This window comes from Ornithodoros turicata, chromosome 3, assembly GCF_037126465.1.
Source record: "Ornithodoros turicata isolate Travis chromosome 3, ASM3712646v1, whole genome shotgun sequence".
Classification (NCBI taxonomy): Eukaryota; Metazoa; Arthropoda; class Arachnida; order Ixodida; family Argasidae; genus Ornithodoros; species Ornithodoros turicata.
The window spans coordinates 73,899,651-73,905,650 of record NC_088203.1 but is presented as its reverse complement, the minus strand read 5'-3'; positions in this window follow the sequence as shown (position 1 = coordinate 73,905,650).

The following is a 6,000-nucleotide window of genomic DNA, read 5'->3' as shown; positions in this document are numbered from 1 at the left end:
TATGTGGTGAAGTTCATTTTTAACATGTCTATTTTCTGATGAGTTTGATTTTTTCTTCTGATTTTCTGAATGATAGATTACTCTGTTGTTTTGATTAGGAATATCTTCTTTGTAGTGGTATAGATTTTATTTCCTCTTGTGTTCGTGTCATTCTTTGTCGTTCGTGTTCCGTGGTCTTCCATACATCTATTGGCAACCGTCTTCAACAAATCAGGGCAGATATCATTAGGTCTGTTTGTTGGCTAGGAGTGTGCTATGTAGTGAAGTTCATTTTTAACATGACTATTTTCTGGTGAGTTTGATTTTTTCTTCTGATTTTCTGAATGATAGATTACTATGTTGTTTTGATTAGGAATGTCTTCTTTGTAGTGGTATAGATTTTATTTCCTCTTGTGTTCGTGTCCCATAGTCTTCCAGGGTCTCTGCTGTTCACAGTTAATTACATACAACTGTCAGAACTTCCCGCTATTGCGCTGATGGTTCTCACGTATAGGAATATTAGACTTTTTCTAACACAACTTATAATTTTGTTTATAATGATATTGATTAAAAATATCTTCTTTGATTAAATGTGTTGATCATTTCTCGTTTTGATATGTTGTATAGCTATTATTTCCCTACATGTCGGTTATTTTCTATATTAATGCTATGTGTAGATTCGAATTATTTCTTTATGTCTGCGCTATTCACTTGAATAAAAATTGATTATTTAAATGTGTTTCACATTGGAATATTAAACTTAGCTTTCATATTCTGCTCGAAATTACTTACATTTATCAGGTTCTCACATCTCAGACTTTTCATAATAAAACTTGTAATTTTGATTGTAATCGTATTGATTAAGAACATCTTCTTTGATTAAATGTGCTATCCCTTCTGATTCATTGAAAACTTGTGTGTATGATTAGAGTTAATAAAAAATATTGTGTTTGATCTGTGATACCTATTCAATGCTATTGTATCATTCCTGTAATAAGTATATTCTTTGTTACATGTATTGTGTTTCTTCTGCTTCAGATTTTTGGCTAAGTTTTTTTCCTCCACACAGAGTCACAACATAATTCCCTGCACTATTTAATTTAATAAATATATTTTCACTTGTACTTTTGTGTATGGCTATCCTTTGCATGCAAACAGCCTACTGCACACCTGTTGTATCGGAAAAAATATGTGAAGTCGGCCCACGTATGACGAAACAAGTCGCCCCAGGCTGAAGGGTAAGTGCGCACTCAGCCCTCCAGTCACGCGCCCCCGGTAACCGCAACCCTCCGGTAAGCGCCTCCACCCGAGCGCCGCCCACCGGGTGCGTAAAAAAATACGCGAACCAAGTCGGAGAAGGCTCAAAAATGTCGAAAGAAGCCGGCCCAGGCTGAAAAATGTGAGAGGGTAAGCGCGCACGCGGCCGTCCCCCCGCCGATAATCACGCGGACAACCCTCCGCACACGCGCCGCGCAGGGAAAAATCCGCGCAGGGCTCAGGGCAGGGGTGCCGTAGATTGGACCCCCGCTTATAGGACCAGACTAAGTACTACTGAGGAGTCAGGTCTAGGACTACCCTACCAAGACATCCTGCCAGTGTTAAAGAGAGCTGTCTACACACAGTGGCAGCAGGAGTGGGATATGGAAGAAAATAACAAGCTACACGTCACACAGCCATACGTCTCCCCCACCCCCCACCCCCCGCATCGGACTGAACACATCAACAGTTCTTTACGCGAGATTGAGGATTGGGCACACATGGCTCACGCATAACCACCTACTCAGAGGTCAGGATCAGCCAGCTTGCGCGCACTGCGGTGATAGCTTGGCAGTCTTGGACCTACTGGCATCCTGCCCCCACTTCGAACACCAACGCCAACAGTATTTCACCGCATTCTACAGATACCATGTCCCACTCCACCCAGCCCTTCTACTGGGTGACACTCCTCTTGTGCCGTTTGATAATGTCATCCAATTTTTGACCATGTGTAGGTTACTTAGTCAGATGTAGAGGGGGGGGGGGGTTCAGCATTGCTCCGCTTCTATCCTTCATCACCGAACTCCTCTTGTAAATGTTTCATCCTTGATCACCTCATCGCTCACACTTGTAGATAGCTTTTAACTGCCACACTCACTTGTTATCGTCATCCTCCTCTCTCTCTTATCCTGGACCATCTAATCGCTCATACCTGTAGATAGCTTTTAACTACCACAGACTCTCTCTCACATTATCTCTCCCATAATCATCTCCCACACACTCACCATAGTTTTGGCGCACTATGGCCTTTGCTGCCTTTGTGCCATTAAACGCATAATCTCTCTCTCTGTCTCACCTCTTCTGAAGACAGGAATTAGCTTGACCAATGTCCTCGACTAAGCCACATACAGAGCACCTTTCACACAGATTAACACATCTTCGTTTCTGCTCTTTCACCTTCAAACGTTTATCGCTGCTGAATGGTCTGTCATTCTTGTAATGCAGATTGGAATTGAAACGCAGGTGCATAAGGGGATGCTCTGCAAGAAAAGTGTTTGGTTTTAGTCCTCTTAATGTTTCCCAAAAAGAAAACAAACTTCAGTCGCTATTCTTCTGAAATGAGCAATTCCAGAATGAAACCAAAAAATATATATCGCTATATCATTGTATCCAACTGAGACTTGAATTGAATAATGGCAATTGAAGATGATGATGATTCAATTTAATGGCGCATAAGCAACTCGGGCTATAGTGCGCCAAAACCATGGTAAAACCGACCAGTTAAAAATCAGACTATTATACTAAAATGTTATACTTGGGTGGTTGGTAAATTGAGATATAGACAAAAACATGATATGATAAAAATAAGCAGTTGAAGAAAAGGCAGAAACAATTGGCATTGTGTGACTGATGTCGAGTCTGCCATACCAGGTGTTACGTACGCTAATATGCTGTAGCAAGTACAATGATACACATGTGGATGTGGATATGTGAAATCAACATGCACATACTTACATTTCAAACTTCCTTGAAAAAGACAGTCCAAGTCTGTCGGATTTCTCAGACTAACAAAGCCAGTAAGCACAGTGTGGAATGACTGTTTCATCTTTCGAAAGCAGAGGTGCAGCCACCACGAGGCTTCATCATCTCAATATTTAACAGCGCATAGCCTAGTAAGAAGCCATCAGAAGGATCACATAAAGATAACTGGGTTGAAAAAGCGGAGGGTTCTGTGGGATGCGTAAGAAAGCATACGCGTTACACAACAGCTACGAGAACGACCGGCTGCACTTGCATGGTTTTCAGTGCGTAGACTTGGAACTGAAAAATAAACATGCTAACCTTGTTGAAACTACTTTTCCGTCATGACCACACGAGAGCACACATGGTTTCTTTAGATGAAGGTTTAGGTGACGGTATCATGAAGTCCCGATGCTCCTTTGAGATGCAGCAGACAGAATTTCGCTGAGGTGAGTGACTGCCGTTGCGGTTCGTTGCTTCGCAGCAGATCAAGAACAGTACACCGCAATGATAGGTGAAACGATTTGAATATGGCGAACATTTGCAACACCAACCCAATGACCCGAAAAAAGCAGGATTAGCCGGGAGTCACACAAGTTCGCAAGCTCGTCGTCATACGGCATCCATTACAGCTGACCGGACACGGAAGCACGTGGAACGCCGTGCACAGATTGAAAAGAAAATCGTAGGACCTATTGCAGGTGATAAATGTAGGGTATATTTTTCTTTTTGAGACTCTGTAGCAAAAACATTAACATATAAATGCCATTTCATGAAGGAAATTGCCAGGTATTGCGTGACCACGTGACGCGTTTGAGCCGATTATGGGTGTTGACAGTCGCCCTCGTGTTGACATCATCTTGATGGTGGGCCAGGGTGGATATTCTATATAAACGTATGTTTTCTCGGTTTGACGCTACACTCTTAAAAATGAACTTCACCGCATAGCACGCTCCTAGCCAACCATTATCTCGAATGATATCGTTATCTGCCCTGATTTGTTGAAAACGGGGGGCGTACGCCTTTTCTGTGACAATTATGAACAGCATAAGTGTCACAGAAATGGCGTACGCCTCCCGTTTTCAACAAATCAGTGCAGATAGCGATATCATTCAAGATGATGGTTGGCTAGGAGCGTGCTATGCGGTGAAGTTCATTTTTAAGAGTGTAGGCGTGCTGCACTCGGACGAAGTCGCATGTTTAAAATTCGAGTTTAGAGGAACCGTCGGGTTTTAATGCATGAATTTTCGCATGGAGAGTCCTTGTTGGGCGCTTTATCGACTGCAAGTACGAAAGGGCTCCCACAGTTTCTGGTCAGAGTCCCTTTAAAATGATGGATTTGTAGAGTTTCCATTTGTTTCGTCTTCTTGAGTGCTTAACATTACTTTATGGTGCTGAGGCATTTTTGAATGTTATTTCATGAACAAACTTGATGAACTGTTTTTAATTAATATGTCAATTTTAATTCCTGGTCTTCATCTGTTGAAGTTTATATACATTTTACTTGCATTCACACAGGGACAGTCTCAGTAGCAGGTCAAATACCAGATCCAGTATTAGAGCACACACACTACCGTATTTTGGCGAAATACATTCTCGAAACACCTGACACTCTTCCTTATGTAAAACATACTTTTCATTGACTACATACTTTTATACTACGACGTACTTTTCATACACATTTGAGACCTTGTCTGTGTTGTCGTTTTTTTGTCCCCTAGTCTCGGGTTTTTAAGTTATGGATACTTTTCTGGTGTGTACTCCTACTGACACTGGTCACGTATTTTATTCACCGTGCCTTCAGTGCTGTTTTCATTTATCTAGGGCCCTATCCTGGTCAAAGTAATCGACCTCGATTACTTTGAACACTATTTGAACAATATAATAATAATATATAATAATATAATTTGAACAATATTAAGAACGCGGAGCGACAAGGACGACACACACACGGAGGCGTTCTCGTCCCTCGTTGTCGTCCTTGTCCCTCCGCGTTCTTAATCATGTTGAGTCCCAACCAACACGCTCTACACATTCGCGATTACTTTATATCTCTTCTGTCATTGGTGCACAATCAAAAAAGGCGTGAATATTAAAAGTGGTTGAAACCTTTTATAAACCAATGGCCCAACGTGTTATCTTGGGATGCGACCCGCCTTATCGGTGTTTCTTCCTAATCCTGAGAACCCGAAGGCCACATCTGGTGATATGCCCGCCCTGCCTTCCCTACACTCCTAAAAATGAACTTCACCACATAGCACGCTCCTAGCCAATCATCATCCGGAATGACAACGTTCTCGCCCCTGATTCGTTGAAAACGGGAGGAGGAGCCTATTTTGTGCCATTACGCACGGCACAAAATAGGCTCCTCCTCCCGTTTTCAACAAATCTAGGGCGAGAACATTGTCATTCGGGGTGATGGTTGGCTGCGAGCGTGCTATGTGGTGAAGTTCATTTTTAAGAGTGTAGCAGCACAATGTACTGAAAGTCGAGTGCAATGGGGGTGGACGGTATGTGTGTTATCAATGTTCTTTAGTTGCACGAGCCTGTTCAAGGCCTTCCACCTACCCGTCCACCCCTATTGCACTCGACTTTCAGTACATTGTGCTGCTAGGTTTGTTGCTTCGATTCTTTGATGTCGGAAACGGAAAACTCTTCCGCCGTAAAACTGAATTTCGCGGTAAATGTGCCAAAAATCGCGCTCGTAATTTCCTTTTTTGATGTTGTCATTTTTCACGACGTACAGGTGTGAAAGACGGCAATGTTTGTGTGACACCGTGATTGTACTTGGCATTTATAATTGCGGTATATGGCCGGTAGATGGCAGAGATGGCACGCGGAAGGCTACAAAACCCACAAAGGATCATGCATAATCTCTCTCTTTCTCTCATTCAAAGGATCGAACGGACAGTGTAGCGCGAGCGGTGAACGCGTTTATAAGAAATCGGTTCGTGCTTTAAATCATGAGCTTTAGCTTATTACTATTTTTTTCTGTGTGTTCGTGTGCTCGATATATGAAGTCGC